We start from the raw sequence: 17,214 nt of genomic DNA on the forward strand, positions 1-17,214 counted from the left end.
ATCTGTAGTATATTTAAAGAGTATAATGTGATGGTATATGTATAAATTGTAAAAGAATTCTCAAAATCATGTTAATTTATACTTTCATCACCTCACATAGTTACCTTTTTTGTTTCTTTGTTTTTGGTGAGAATGCTTAAGATCTACTCTCAACAATTTCAAGTATACAATGCAGTACAATTAAATGGAATGCATTTCTAAAAACTAAATGTGATGAATTTTTCAAAATAGGTAATACATATACAAGGTAAAAAATCCAAAACTGGCAAATGGATATATAGTTAAAATTAAGTCTCCCTTTTACCCAGACATCCAGTTTCCTTCTTCAGAGGTAACTGTTGCTAAAGTTTCTTGAAAATATTTATTGGCATTTTATATACATAGTTATATTGTTTTTTTAAATGAATTTCAAGATAATATAATGCATTGCTCCTTTACTTAAAACCAACATAAGGATTATTAATATAAGTAGAGAGCTGTGTCAACTTTTTGATGGCTACATGATATTCCCTTGTATGGATATATCACAATTCATTTAACCATCCCTCTGATAGTGGATATCTAAATTTCATTCAAAGCAGTCATGTTGCACCACTGAGAACTTCTTTTTCTGCCTCCCTCTTCCTTGCCCCAAAGGTATTTAGTACCTTCTTGCTGCTCTCTGGATGCTCTATTTGCTTCCCCAAATAGGTCCATCATCAATGGAAACATCTTTCCTCTCCTGATTTTACAATTACTATTCATAGCATAGTATCTTTCACAATATGCTCCATAAATATTAGATTTATTTCCTCAGATTGGCTTTATTAATTGATATGTTCTAGGAGAAAAATAATTTGATTAATCAAATCATCCAAATATGTCAAGAATCAATAATACATCCTCTTATAGTCCATCTAGATGTGTTATATTTTAAAAGAAGACTTAAATGAATCAGAGATGAATCTCCAAGTATTTAAATGGAAAATTTACATAAGTAAATCAAGCAATGTGGAATAAGTACACATATCCTAGGGGTCACCTTCTCTACATATCCTAAATGTCATTAGACTAGACATTATTCTATTTATTGGTAACACTTTTCCTTCAAAGTCTGGCTTTTCATTAGATGATCTCTAAGGTATCACACAGTTCTAACATTCTCTGATTCCTAATTTAATTATAGAAAACCACATTCATAAAAAAGATTTTAACATAAAGGGTTAAGGTAATTGCAATCCTAGTTGATTTTTGCCAGTTTTGTAACAATTTAAACATATTTCAATAAAACTACCTTTAAAATATATCAAAGTTCTATATTATCAATATATTATTAATTAATTGAATTGAAATTAGCACTCTGCTAAGTGAGACAATGGAGTGTCCTCAACAGGCTCTCTATTTAACAACAGAAGTACTGCAATACGTGAACACCATGAGAATAACTGCTTGTTTAAATTTTCTGCCCATGCTTGACTCACCCAAGTAACAAACTGGTCTTGGCCGAGAGGTAAGCTTAGTCCTAAGAAATAAAAGGAGACCTTCCTTTCACCTAAGTTTTAGGTTTGTGATTCTCAACCCATGTGTGCATCAGGATCACTGGATGGTGCAATGAAACAAATTTCTGGACCTCAGCTCAAGTTTTTGATTAATTTTAGGGTGGAGTCTGAATTTTAGTATTTCTACAAATTCTGATGATACCAACGATGCTTGTGCTCAGGTGGACTGTTAGGGATGCACACTTTGAGAACTACTGTCCAAATGGCAAATGCCTAAATGTTCTCTGCAACTTCATGCTTTAAAATTTATAGGTGCAGGCTCTGTCTCTGCTGGAGGAAGTTTGCCTCAGTCTGTTTCTATTGGTGACTGGGTTGCTAATTTTATTTCAAAGATGAGTATTAGGAAGCCACTTGCCCACAGATATAATTCACATATCCCATTTTCAGCTTTATCAGTGGTACAAGCAATAATTCAATATTTTAGACTCCCAGCTTCTAACTCTTATGTTTCAACAGGTTCGGGACACCTGTGGGAAAGTGTTTTTTTTTTTTTTTTGCTAGCTCTTCCCTCAAGACCCTAACATACATCAACACAGTATCAAACATATGAATCTTTTCAAGAACACCTCTACTATATCTAAATGGATATTTTCCATAATTTGAAAATATACTCAGAAGTATGTAGGTGAGGAAATCTGGTAATGTAAGTATAAGATTACTCTGTCAACAAAAGCAATTTTTGCTATATTAAGTATTTATTCATACATTTACTTGGTGTTCAGTCTGTCTTTTTATCAACAACACAAATTAAGTATATTATACATTCCAGAACCTTTATGTGTTGAGGAAAAGTGTTTTTAAAAAATAGATGATGTCCCTACTCTTGTGGAACTTACACTGAACACTGATATAAATACATATATAAGTGAGCAACAATGTATAAAGCGGCAAAAGGTGCTATGATAAAATAAAAGAGAAAGTGATTGGCAAGACATGTCAAGTCAAGCAAAACACTCACTAAATGATAGATGAGAAAGAGGCAATTAGGCAAAGATCTGAGAAAATCAAATCAGGAAAACGATTTAGATTATTGAAGTAGTCCAATGAGAAATGCTGTCAACTAGGACTTTGAAAGGAGGGTAAAGGAAAGGGGACACCTTCAAGAAATATTTCAGAAGCAAAACCCATGTTGGATTGAATATAAGGAGTAACAGGGTTGGGAATGCCAATCTACTTACTTTCTGGCTTTAGTGACTGGGCTGTTAGTGGCGTCATATTCTAAGACAAGGAAAAGTAGCAGAGAAGCTGTTTCAGAGAAAATGATGATGTCAGTTTTGAGTGAATTTGAGATGTGAACATTTATCTGAAGATGTTCAACCTACTGTTGGAGATATACATATGGATTTAGAGTTCAAAAGAAAGGTCTGAGCTAGAACTACAATTTATCAACATGGTAGACAGTCATTTAAACTATGGGTGTGCATAAGATACCTCCCTCCATCATAGCTCAGCTGGTAAAGTATCCGCCTGTGATGCAGGAGACCCTATTCTGATTCCTGGGTAGGAAAGATCCTCTCGAGAAGGGGTAGTATTCTTGGTCTTCCCTTGTGGCTCAGCTGGTAAAGAATCTGGCTGCAATGTCAGAGACCTGGATTCGATCACTGGGTTGGGAAGATCCCCTGGGGAAGGGAAAAGCTACCCACTCCAGTATTCTGGCCTGGAGAATTCCATGGAGTAAGTCCACGGGGTTGCAAAGAATCTGACACGACTGAGCGACTTTCACTTTCACTCCAGAGGAGGGGAAAAGGCCCAGCGCACAACTTGCACACTTTACACAGAAAGTGGTTAAGGAGTGTATCTCAAATACCATCTAATTATATAAATGTTAATACTCTTCAGTTATAAGATTGTCTTAAAGTAATACCATATAAAGCAGAAAAGAAACATTATACTTAAACATTCCAAAGACTACTTAAAATCTGATGCAGTTATCATTTTTCCTCCAAAATCATCATAGATATGTATTTATGTGTATATAGTTGGCTATTTGGCTATATGATTTTGTATTAGTTTTTAGTCATCCTATTAACCAGACAATTCCTTCAAGCTATGTGATGTATTCTGGTACCACTATTTGCCTCATGTGTTAGTTCATATATGTTCAAAAGCTGATACTATAATAAGATTAGATGGACAAGAAATTTACTGGGAACAGGAGGAGGGGAGAGGCTTCAGATCACAATCCATGTCTGACACTTGTGAAAGAATAGAAATAAGGAAAGGAGATTGGGTGAGAAGAGTCTTCAGCTATAGCATAGTTGTTACAGCAGTTCAGCTAGGCCAATGAGGAATCATCAAGCCAATGTCTCCATTGAAGAAGCCCTGTGCTTCTCAAGAATCTTGCTTTAAGTATGCCCATAATACTTAGTCACTTGTTGAAAGCAGCTCACAGGAAAAGCACTGCCCCATCATAAATGCACTGGTGAACCCAGAAGGATCACAGTTGGAGCCATCAATCATTATGCTCCTTGTAGCATGAAATCTGAGTGGCATATTTACATGGCTATCACACCTTAATAATACTTGAGTCAGTCCAGTTGCTCCGTTGTGTCTGACTCCTTGCAACCCTGTGGACTGCAGCACACCAGGCTTCTCTGTCCATCACCGACTTCTGGAGTTCTTGCTCAAACTCATGCCCATAGAGTCAGTGATGCCATCCAGCCATCTTATCCTTTGTCATCCCCTTCTCCTCCTGCCTTCAATCTTTCCCGGCATCAGGGTCTTCTCCAATGAGTCAGTTCTTTACATCAGGTAGCCAAAGTATTGGAGTTGCAGCTTCAGCATCAGTCCTTCCAATGAATATTCAGGACTGACTTCCTTTAGGATCGACTGATTTGATCTCCTTACAGTCCAAGGGACTCTCAAGAGTCTTCTCCAACACCACAGTTCAAAAGCACCAATTCTTCCACATTCAACTCAGTAATAATACTTAGTATTGCATCATTGACAGATGCTGTCAACAATGGACTATCATTTCATATTCTAGCTGAACCTAGCATTATATGATCTTGAAAAACTATAAAAACTTTCTGGTCCTCAGTTTCACTTTTGGTAAAATGTGAAAGATAGTATCTGCCCTACTTGCTTTAATGGGCTGCTTCCCTGGTGGCTCAGCAGTGAAGAATTCATCTGCCAATGCAGGAAATATGGGTTCAATCCCTGGGTTGAGAAGATCCCCTGGAGGAGGGCATGGCAACCCACTCCAGTATTCTTGCCTGGGAAATCCCATAGACAGAGGAGTCTGGCAGGCTACACAGTCCATAGAGTCACAAAGAGTCGGACACAACTTAGCCACTAAACAACAATAACTTGCTTTAATAGATTTGTAAGGATCAAATGAGGTCATAAATAGGACATTACCATGATGTTCTATACTGTATAGTCCAGTATTGCTGCCACTTGTGGCTACTGCAATCCTGAAATGTATAGTTGTGTCTAAGTGTAAAATACATAACAGAGTTTGAAAACTTATTGCAAGACAAGTGCTCGGGGCTGGTGCACTGGGAAGACCCAGAGGGATTGGGTGGAGAGGGACGTGGGAGGGGGGATCGGGATGGGGAACACATGTAAATCTATGGCTGATTCATGTCAGAGTATGGCAAAAACCACTATGATATCGTAAAGTAATTAGCCTCCAACTAATAAAAATAAATGGGAAAAAAAATAGAAATAAAATATTCCATTAATATTCTTTATATTGATCATGTGTTGAAATGATAACATTTTTGATATATTGGATTAAACAGAATATACTATTAAAATACTTTTAATTGATTTTAAAAAGTTTTTTGAATATAACTATTGGGAAATTTTAAATTACCTATGTTGTTTACATTGCATTTCTACTGGACTGTGCTGTTGACTGTGCCTTAAGCATGAATGACTATGAAAAATTCCAATTCTAAGGCCACACTAAAAATCTGTGTGAATCATAGAGGAACATTATATAAATAGCTATAAATAATATAAGGATTAGATTCAACTACGGTTGATGAAAGATGAAAGACATTAGACTGTTGACATTTTAAAACTTGCACTGAAATATCTATTTTATGCAGTATAACTGACATACAATATCATAATGGTTTGAGGTGTACATCATAGTGATTTATTTATATCCATTTTGAAATGATCACCTCAACAAGTCTAGTTCTCTGTTACCATAAAAATTATTAAAATATTATTGACTATATTCCCTATGCTGTACATTACATTGTCATGACTTATTTGTTTTATATCTGGAAGTTTGTACCTCTTAATCCTCTTCACCTGTTTCACTCACCAAACCCCCTCCCCTCTGACAACCACCAGCTTGTTTTCTGTATCTATGAGTTTCTTTTTGTCTTGTTTTTTAAATTCCACATAAGGGAAATCACGAGGTAATAGTGTTTCTGTCTTATTTCACTTAGCATAACATCCATTAGGTCCATCCATGTTGTTGTAAGTGGCAAGTTTCATTACCTTTTATAGCTAACTAATATCCCATTACCTATAAATCAATCAATCTATCTACCTATCCGGCAACTTCTTTCTTCATTCATTCATCAGTGGCCACTCTTGCCTTGTGATGTAGGTAAGAGTGCTCTTTTCAACATTTACTGTAAGTCTAGTTTTGATGAACTCCCTCAGCTTTTGCTTGTTTGTAAAAGTTTTATTTGTTCTTCATATCTGAATGATAACTTTCCTGGATAGAGTTTCTGCTGAGAAATCTGTTACTAGTCTAGTAGGAGTTCCTTTGTAGGTTACCACTTCTTTTTTCTTCCCTAGTGCCTTTAAGATTGTTTCTTTGTCATTGACTTTTGGCAGTTTTAGTGTGTCTTGAAGAAGATCATTTTGCATTGATGTAATTAGGTGTTTTCTTAGCCTCATGGACTTGTATATTCAGTTTCTTCCCCAGGCTTGGGAAGTTTTCAGCTATTTTTTGTTTTAATAAGCTCTCTGCTCTGTTCTCCCTCTCTCATTCAAGAATACCAATTACCCTAATGTTGCCCTTCGTAAAAGAATCAGAGAAAAAAAAAATAGTCAGAGAAACTTTTCCCTCATTTTTAAAATATCTTATTCCTCTTTCCTCTTCTACTTGTATCATTTCTAGATTTCTGTCTTTGAGCTCACTAATTCTCTCTTCCATATTGTCTGTTCTATTTCCATTGCTTTCTAATGCATTCTTTATCTCATTTATTGAGAATTTCTGCTTGGTTCCTTTTTAGAGTTTCAATCTTCTTGGTAAAGTATCCATTCTGTTCATCATTTTTATTTCTGGGTTCATTCAATTACCTTTCTGAATTTTCTTGTAGCTCACTGAGTTTCTTCATAACAGCTATTTTGAGTTCTTTATCATTAAATAGCAGTATTTATTTTTCTGGGCTCCAAAATCACTGCAGATGGTGATTGCAGCCATGAAATTAAAAGATGCTTACCCCTTGGAAGGAAAATTATGACCAACCTAGACAGGATATTAAAAAGCAGAGACATTACTTTGCCAACAAAGGTCCATCTAGTCAAGGCTATGGTTTTTCCAGTGGTCATGTATGGATGTGAGAGTTGGACTATAAAGAAAGCTGAGCACAGAAGAATTGATGCTTTTGAACTGTGGTGTTGGAGAAGACTCTTGAGAGTCCCTTAGACTGCAAGAAGATCCAACCAGTCCACCCTAAAGGAGATCAGTCCTGGGTGTTCATTGGAAGGACTGGTGCTGAAGCTGAAACTCCAATACTTTGGCCACCTGATGGGAAGAGTTGACTCACTGGAAAAGACCCTGATGCTGGGAAAGATTGAGGGAAGGAGGAGAAGGGGACGACAGAGGATGAGATGATTGGATGGCATCACCGACTCAATGGACATGGGTATGGGTGGGCTCTGGGAGTTGGTGATGGACAGGGAGGCCTGGAGTGCTGCGGTTCATGGGGTCGAAAAGAGTTGGACATGACTGAGCGACTGAACTGAACTGACTGAAATAGCAATATTCTATAATTTTAAGTTTGTTTTTTAGAGAATTGCCATTTTCTTTTGCTGATACCATGTCAACATGGTTCTTCATGGTACTTGATGAATTCCTCTGCCATTGCTTTTGTAGTAACAACTGCCTTTCTTCTTTAGGTAAAGTTTTTTGTTTTCTTTAAAATTTCATTCTAACAATTCAACTGATTAGTAATTAGAGATCTTTCTTTTTTTTTCCAGTAGGTGGCATTATAAAACAAGTTTTGGTTTCTCTTACTTGATCAGCCTCTGGTTATATTTGAGAATGGGCATTTTCCACCCTTCACCTTTCACTTCCATTCTTCACCTTTGTTACAGGTGTCACCTTATGACTTTGTTGCCACTGCTTGTGCCTCTTGGGTTGGTGCCTTTTTGTTGCTGGTGTTGGTGGCATCACAGCTTAGAGCATCACAATGGTGGGACCACATCTGGGGTCTCCTGGCTCTGCTGCTGCAAGAGTAGGGAGAGGGGAAGCCAGGTCACAGTGCCTCTGCTGTGACCAGGATTGTCAGGACCCTAAGTACCACTACTGCAGGCAGTGATGAGGGTGGTTCTGGCCAGAGTCACATGTGTCTCTGTGGCTGAAGGGACAGGATTGCAGACCCTGCTGCTGCTGTCTGGTTCCCTGTGGTCATAGTCTCTGCTGTAATCAGGAGGCCACGGTTATCTGCACTACCTCCCATGATGCTAAAAGGTTATCTGGGGCTGTGGACCATGGCCAAGGGTCCAGAAATGCTGGCACTCCCTCCTCTGTTCCCTTAGTCCTGCCTCCTTTATGTGTTCCAGTCCACCCAACTTTAGATGTACAAATGAGTGGAATCCTTCAGCATACTGATGTGTTGGGCTGAGGCACCTTTGTTTACTGGTTATAGATTGAGGGAAAGAGACAAAAGGAGACTCTCATGTGACTATGACACTGATGTCACTTTCAGGATTGCCTGACTTATTCTTGATATGCTCTTGTTGAGGATGTGCTAAGACCTGTCAGGGTTCCAAGAGGAGGAATCTCATTTAGCATTTAGTTTTAGGTTGATTGGATGCCAGACTCTCAGGCAGCAGCCTTTAAAGTACATAGATATATATAGTCCTATGGGGTTTCAACTGTATACCTGCTGGTTTCCAAACCAAGAGACCTAGAGGTATCCCCTGGGTGATAGTTACAAATCACTGAGGCTCCTACTGAGTGTGACAGTCCTTTTATGGGGAATCTTGTTGAGCCATACCGAGGCCAAGGGAGTGTGCAAGTATGGTGTCTCCCGGCTTGCCTTCTTAGCTGCTAGATGTGTGGAAAGTGTGAAGCCTGTCCCCAAATGTGAAGCACCAGGCTAATTAAATAGGCCTTTTTTCACAAGAAAACTGACTTGTATTTCAGTCTGCTGTCTATGCAGCGCATTGGGTGGGGGCAGGGGGTGGCTTGCCAAGAATTGACTTTCACTGTTACAGTTCCATGGAGTCCTGGAATTCTAGCCCTTTGGCCACCAGTGCCAGGTAATCAAGGGGTATCCTCTGTGGATTGCACACCTCAATTGTCTTTAGGTAGGCAGCTGGAGAGTGTCGGAGTAGGGCTTGTTCTCTTGTTTAAGGAAGGCAGCAGGAAAATGGCTTGAACGTGTATGCCTCTGAGCTCAGCAGTACAACATGAGAGATGCCTTGTCCATGCACATGCATCAGCTTTAGGCCTGGAGTGAGAGACTGCTGAGACTGCACCTGCTATCAACCTCAGTCAAGGGAAAGGGCAGTGCTGAGCTGGTTTTAGGCTGGGAAACAGATAAGACAGCTTACACTTGCCAGTCCCAGCCAGGGACTGAGGGAGTGCTGCATTTGCTGGAGCTCTTCAGCTTCAGCACTGCAGTAGGATGGTGCCACAATTGCTTGCCTCCATGTCCAAGCCCTCCAGCTCATGCCTTTAGATTCACAAATGACTCTCCTTCACACAAAGTCTAAGCACTTTCCAAATTGCTGTTATTTCACTGGGTCTTGGGGTGAATGACCACATGTCCTTTAAGAAAGGAATATCAATTTCCTATAGCACTTTGGGACCCTTGAATGTCAGCCCTATTGGTTTCTTAAGTCAGACTTTTGTGGCAGTGTTCTCTATGATATAGATTTCAGGGGCTGGGGTGCCTGATGTGGAGCATCCACCCCTGCTTCTCCTGAAGAAACACCCATCTGGTGTAATCCTATCCTATGGTGTGAGATGATACCTCATTGTAGCTTTGATTTGCATTTCTCTAGTATTGAGCAAAGTTCAACATCTTTTCCTGTGTTTATTAGCCATTGGTATGTCTTCATTGGAAAAATGTCTGTTTCGGTCTTCTGCTGATTTTATATTGAGTTGTTTGTTCTTATGGTATTCAGTTGCATGAGCTATTTGTATATTTTGGAAATTAATCCTCTGTCAGTTGTTTCATTCACTATTATTTTCTCCCATTCTGAGGGCTGTCTTTCACCTTGCTTGTAGTTTCCTTTGCTGTGCAAAAGCTTTTAAGTTTTATTAGGTCCCACTTGATTATTATTATGTTTTTTCCATTACTCTAGGAGGTGGGTCTAGGAGCAAGATCTAGAGGATCTTGCAGTGATTTATGTAAAAGAGTGTTCTTCCTATGTTTTCCTCTAAGGCTTTTAGAGTTTCTGGTCTTACATTTAGGTTTTTAATCCATTTTGAGTTTATATTTATGTATGGTGTTAGTTATATTTGTGTATGAAGTGTTCTAATTTCATTCTTTTACAAGTGGCTGTCCAGTTTTCCCAGCAACACTTATTGATGAGACTGTCTTTGCCCCATTGTATATTCTTGCCCCATGTCAAAAAGAAGATGCCCATAGGTGTGTTGATTTATCTCTGGGCCTTGTATCTTGTTCCATTGGTTTATATTTCTGTTTTTGTGCTGGTAACATATTGTCTTGATGACTGTAACTTTGTGATATAGTTTGAAGTCAGGAAGGTTTAGGATGATCCTTCTGGCTCCATTCTTCTTTCTCAAGATTGCTTTGGCTATTCAAAGTCTTTTGTGTTTCCATACAAACTGTGAAATTTTTTGTTCTAGTTCAGTGAAAGAGGTCATTGGTAATTTGATAGGGATTGCATTGAATCTGTAGATTGCATTTGGTAATATAGTAATTTTCACAATATTGAGTCTTCCAACCAAGGAACATGGAACAGCTCTCCATCTGTTTATGTCGTCTTTGATTTTTTTCATTAGTGTCTTATAGTTTTCTGTGTAGAGGTCTTTTGTCTCTAGGTTTATTCCTAGGTATTTTATTCTTTTTCTTGTAGTGGTAGATGAGGTTGATTCCTTAACTTCTGTTTCTGATTTTTCATTGTTAGTGTATAAGAATGCAACTGATTTCTGTGTATTGATTTTGTATTCTGTGACTTTGCTAAATTCACTGATTAGCTCCAGTAATTTTCTGATATTACCTTTAGGGTTTTGTATGTATAGTATCATGTCTGCAAACAGTGAGAGTTTTACTTCTTGTTTTTCAATCTGGATTCTTTTTCTTCTCTGATTGCCATAGCCAGAACCTCCAAAACTATATTGAATAATAGTAGAGAGTGGATTTATCATATATGGCCTTTATTATGTTGAAGTAGACTCCTTCTATTGCTCAGTTGTGTCTGACTCTTTGTGACCCCATGGACTGTAGCCTGCCAGGCTTCTATGTCCATGGGATTTTCCAGACAAGAATACTGGAGTGGATTGCCATTCCTTTCTTCAGAGGATCTTCACGACCCAAGGATCAAATTCCTGGTTTCCTGCATCATAGGCAGATTCTTTACCTTTTGGTCTACAGGGAAGTCTATCATATATGACCTTTATTATGTTGAGGTAGATTCCTTCTATGCCCATTGTTTGAAGAATTTTCATCACAAATGGGTGCTGAAATTTTCTTTATTTTTTTATTGAAGGATAATTGCTTTACATAATTTTGTTGTTTTCTGCCAAACCTCAACATAAATCAGCCATAGGTATACATATATCCCCTCCCTTTTGAAACTCCCTCCTATCTCCCTCTGCATCCCACCCCTCTAGGTTGATACAGAGCCCCTGTTTGAGTTTCATGAGCCATACAGCAAATGGTGCTGAATTTTGTCAAAAGCTTTCTCTGCATCCATTGAGATTATCATATGGGTTTTCGCTTTCAATTTTTTAAATATTGTGTATCATATTGATTGTTTTGCACATATTGAAGAATCTTTGCATCCCTGGTACAAACCTGACTTGATTATGATGTATGATCTTTTTAATGTGTTGTTGAATTCTGTTTGCTAGAGTTTTATTGGGCATTTTTGAATCTATGTTCATCAGTGATATTGGCCTATGATTTTCTTTTTTTGATGTCCTTATCTGCTTTTGGTATCAGAGTAATGGTGGACCTGAAGAGTGAGTTCAGAAGTGTTCCTTCTTCTACAGTGTTTTGGAAGAGCTTCAGAAGTATATGAATTAGCTCTTCATTAAATGTTTCATAGAATTCACCTGTGAAGCCATCTGGCCCTGGGCTTTAGTTTTTTGGAAAATTTTTGATCACAGTTTCGATTTCGGTACTTATGATGGTCTTGTTCATAATTTTTATTTCTTCCTGGTTCAGTCTTGGAAGGTTGAAATTTTCTAAGAATCTGTCCATTTCTTTTAGGTTGTCCACTTTATTAGCATATAGTTTCTTTACTAGTCTCTTATGATCCTTTGTATTTCTGCATTATCTGTTGTAACCTCTCCTTTTTAATTTCTAATTTTGTTGATGATTCTTCTCCCTTTTTTTCTTGGTGAGTCTGGCTAATGTTTTGTGAACTTTGTTTATCTTTTCAAAGAACCAGCTTTTAGTTTTGTTAATGTTTATTTATTGTTTCCTTCATTTCTCTTTTATTTATTTCTGCATTGAACTTTATGATTTGTTTCCTTCTATTAACTTTGGGATTTTTGTTCTTCTTTTTTCCAGTTGTTTTAGGTGTAAAGTTAGGTTGTTTATTTGATGTTTTCCTTTTTTCTTGAGGTAGGGTAGTATTGCTATAAACTTCCCTCTTAGAACTGCTTTTGCTGCATCTCATAGGGTTTGTATCAAAATGTTTTCATTGTAATTTGTTTCTAGAAAATTTTATTTCCCTATTTAGTTCTTCAGTAACCTTTTATTTAGAAATGCATTGTTTAATCTCCCTGTGTTTTTAAATTTTTGCCTTTTTTTCCAACCTGTAATTGATATCTCCTCTCATAGTGTTGTGGGCAGAAAAGATGCTATTTCAATTTTCTTAAATTTGCTGAGGCTTGATTTGTGGTCCAAGATGTGGCCTATCCTGGGGAATGCTCCATGTACACTTGAGAAGAAAGTGTATTCTTCTGCATTGGATGGAATGTTTTAAAGATATGAATTAGATACATCTGATCAGTACATCTGATCTAATATAATCATATAAGGCTTGTGTTTCCTTATTAATTTTCTTTTTAAAAAACTTATGTATGTACTTTATTTTTTAAATTATTTGCATTAATTGGAAGCTAATTATGTTACAATATTGTGATGGTGGTTTTTGCCATATATCAACATGAATCAGCCACAGGTGCACATGTGTCCTCCTATTCTGAACCCCCATCCCAATTCCCTCCCCACACCATCCCTCTGGGTTGTCCCAGAGCACCAGCTTTGAGTGCCCTGCTTCATGCATTGAACTTTCACTGGTCATCTATTTCGGATATAGTAATATACACATTTTAATGCTATTCTCTCAAATCATTATACCCTTGCCTTCTCCCACATAGTCCATAAGTTTGTTTTTATATCTGTGTCTCTTTTGCTGTCTTGCATAGAGGGTCATCGTTACCATCTTTCTAAATTCCATATATATGCATTAATATACTGTATTGATATTTCTCTTTCTGACATAATTCACTCTGTATAATAGGCTCCAGTTTCATCCACCTCATCACAACTGACTCAAATGTGTTCTTTCGTATAGCTGAGTAATATTCCATTGTGTTTATGTACCACAACTTCCTTATCCATTTGTCTGCCAACGGACATCTAGGTTGCTTCCATGTCCTAGATACTGTAAACAGTGCTGCAATGAACATTGTGGTACATGTGTCTCTTTCAATTCTGGTTTCTTCAGTGTGTATGCACATCAGTGGGATTGCTGGGTCATATGGCAGTTCTATTTCCAGTTTTTTTTTTTTTAAAGAGTCTCCACACTGTTCCCCACAGTGGCTGTACCAGTTTGCATTCCCATGAACAGTGTAAGAGGGTTCCCTTTTCTCCACACCCTCTCCAGCATTTATTGTTTGTAGACTTTTTGATGGCAGCCATTCTAATAGGCGTGAGTGAGATGATACTTCATTGTGATTTTGATTTACATTTCCCTGATAATGAGTGATGTTGAGCATCTTTTCATGTGTTTGTTAGCCATCTGTATGTCTTCTTTGGAGAAATGTCTGTTTAGTTCTTTAGCCCAGTTTTTGATTGGGTCATTTATTTTTCTGGAATTGAGCTGTATGACCTGCTTGTATATTTTGGAGATTAATTCTTTGTCAGTTGCTTCATTTGCTATTATTTTCTCCCATTCTGAAGGCTGCCTTTTCATCTTGCTTATAGTTTCCTTCACTGTGCAAATGCTTTTAAGCTTAATTAGGAGCCATTTATTTTTGTTTTTATTTCCATTACTCTGAGAGGTGGGTCATAGAGGATCTTGCTGTGATTTATATCAGAAAGTGTTCTGCCTATGTTTTCTGCTAACGGTTTTATAGCTTCTGGTCTTACATTTATATCTTTAATCCATTTTAAGTTTATTTTTGTGTACAGTGTTAGGAAGTGTTCTAGTTTCACTCTTTTGCAGGTTGTTGACCAGTTTTCCCAGCACTACTTGGTAAAGAGATTGTCTTTTCTCCATTGTATATTCTTGCTTCTTTTGTCACAGATAAGGTGTCCATAGCTGCCTGGGTTTATCTCTGGGATTTCTATTTTGTTCCATTGATCTATATGTCTGTCTTTGTGCCAGTACCATACTTTCTTGATGACTGTAGCTTTGTAGTATAGTCTGAAGTCAAGCAGGTTGATTCCTCCACTTCTGTTCTTTTTTCTCCCGATTGCTTGGCTATTTGAGGTTGTTTTGCATTTTGATTACAAATTGTGAAATTAGTTGTTCTAGTTCTGTGAGAAATACTATTGGTAGCTTGAAAGGGATTGCATTGAATCTATAGATTGCTTTGGTTAGTATACTCATTTTCATTATCTTGATTCCATCAATCCATGAACATGGTATATTTTTCTATTTGTTGATCTTTGATTTCTTTCATCAGTGTTTTATAGCTTTCTATATATAAGTCTTTTGTTTCTTTAGGTAAATTTATTCCTAAGTATTTTATTCTTTTCAATGCAATGGTGAATGGGATTGTTTCCTTAACTTCTATTTCTGTTTTCTCATTGTTAGTGTATAGGAATGCAAGGGATTTCTTTGTATTAATTTTATATCCTGCAACTTACTATATTCTTTGATTAGCTCTAGTAATTTTCTGGTGGTGTCATTAGGTTTTTCTATGTAGACAATCAAGTCATCTGTAAACAGTGAGAGTTTTACTTCTTTTCCAATCTGGATACTTTTTTTTTTCTTTTGTTCTCTGATTTCTGTGGTTAGGACTTCCAAAACTATGTTGAATAGTAGTGGTGAGGTGGGCACCCTTGTCTTATTCCTGATTTTAAAGGAAATGCTTTCAATTTTTTTTGCCATTGGGATAATGTTTGTGTGGGTTTGTTGTATATGACTTTTTTTTTTCTTTTTATTTATTTATTTATTTTATTATTATTATTATTATTTTTTCCAGTGGGTTTTGTCATACATTGATATGAATCAGCCATGGATTTACATGTATTCCCAATCCCGATCCCCCCTCCCACCTCCCTCTCCACCCGATTCCTCTGGGTCTTCCCATGTAAAGGTATGTTCCTTCTGTGCCTGCTTTTTGGAGAGTTTTGATCAGATGTTGGTGTTGAATTTTGTCAAAGACTTTTTCTGCATCTATTGAGATAATCATATGGTTTTTATCTTTCAGTTTGTTAATGTGGTGTATCCCATTGATTGATTTGCAAATATTGGAGAATCTTTGCATCTCTGGGATAAAACACATTTGTTCATGATGTATGATCTTTTTAATATGTTGTTGGATTCTGTTTGCTAGAATTTTCTTGAGGATATTTGCATCTATGTTCATCAGTGATACTGGCCTGTTTTCTTTATTTGTGGCATCTTTTTCTGGTTTTGGTATTAAGGTGATGGTGGCCTCATAGAAAGAGTTTGGCAATTTACCTTTCTCTGCAATTTTCTGGAAGAATTTGAGTAGGATAGGTGTTAGCTCTTCTCTAATTTTTGGGTAGAATTCACCTGTGAAGCCATATGGTCTTGGGCTTTTGTTTGTTGGAAGATTTTTCATCACAGTTTTGATTTACATGCTTGTGATGGGTCTGTTGAAATGTACTATTTCTCCTTGGTTCAGTTTTGGAAGGTTATACTTTTCTAACCATTTGCCATTTCTTTCAAGTTGTCAATTATATTGGCATATATTTAGTTGCTCATAGTAGTCTCTTATGATCTTTTTTATTTGTGTTATCTATTATGATTTCTTCATTTTCATTGCTAATTTTATTGATTTGATTCTTCTCTCTTCTTTTCTTGATGAGTCTGGCTAATAGATTGTCTATTTTATTTATCTTCTCAAAGAACCAATTTTTAGTTTTGTTTATCTTTGGTATCGTCTCCTTAGTTTCTTTTTCATTTATTTCTGCTCTGATTTTTATTATTTCTTTCCTTCGACTAACTTTGAGGTTCTTCTTTTCTTCTTTTTCTAGTCGCTTTAGGTATAAAGTTAGGTTTTTTATTTGATGCTTCCCTTGTTTCTTGACGTAGGCTTGTATTACTACGAATTGCCCTCTTAACACTGCCTTTACTGAATCTGATAGCCTTTGGGTTGTCCTGTTTTCATTTTCATTTGTTTATATGCATATTTTGATTTCCATTTTTATTTCTTCCTTGATCTGTTGATTATACAGAAGTGTGTTGTTGAGCCTCTACATGTTTGTATTTTTAATAGCTTATTTTCTGTAATTGACATCTAATCTACTGTGTTTTGGTCCAAAAAGATGCTTTAAATAATTTCATGCTTTTAAAATTACAAAGGCTAGATTTATGGCCCAGGATGTGATCTATCCTGTATAATGTACCTTTTGACTTTAGAAAAAAGGTGAAATTCATTGTTTTGGGGTGAAATGACACATAGATACCTATTATGTCTAACTGATCCTTTGTTTTTTTGTGTTTTTTTTTGTCATTTAATTTTATTAGTTGGAGGCTAATTACTTTACAATATTGTAGTAGTTTTTGTCATACATTGAAATGAATCAGCCATGGATTTACATGTATTCCCCATCCCAAAGGCCCCTCCCACCTCTCTCTCTACCCGATCCCTCTGGGTCTTCCCAGTGCACTAGGACTGAGCACTTGTCTCATGCATCCAACCTGGGCTGGTGATCTGTTTCACCCTAGATAATATACATGTTTCGATGCTGTTCTCTCGAAACATCCCACCCTCGCCTTCACCCACAGAGTCCAAAATACTGTTCTGTACATCTGTGTCTCTTTTTCTGTTTTGCATATAGGGTTATCATTACCATCTTTCTAAATTCCATATATATGCATTAGTATACTGTATTGGTCTTTATCT

The sequence above is a fragment of the Cervus elaphus genome, chromosome X, assembly GCF_910594005.1.
Source record: "Cervus elaphus chromosome X, mCerEla1.1, whole genome shotgun sequence".
NCBI lineage: Eukaryota > Metazoa > Chordata > Mammalia > Artiodactyla > Cervidae > Cervus > Cervus elaphus.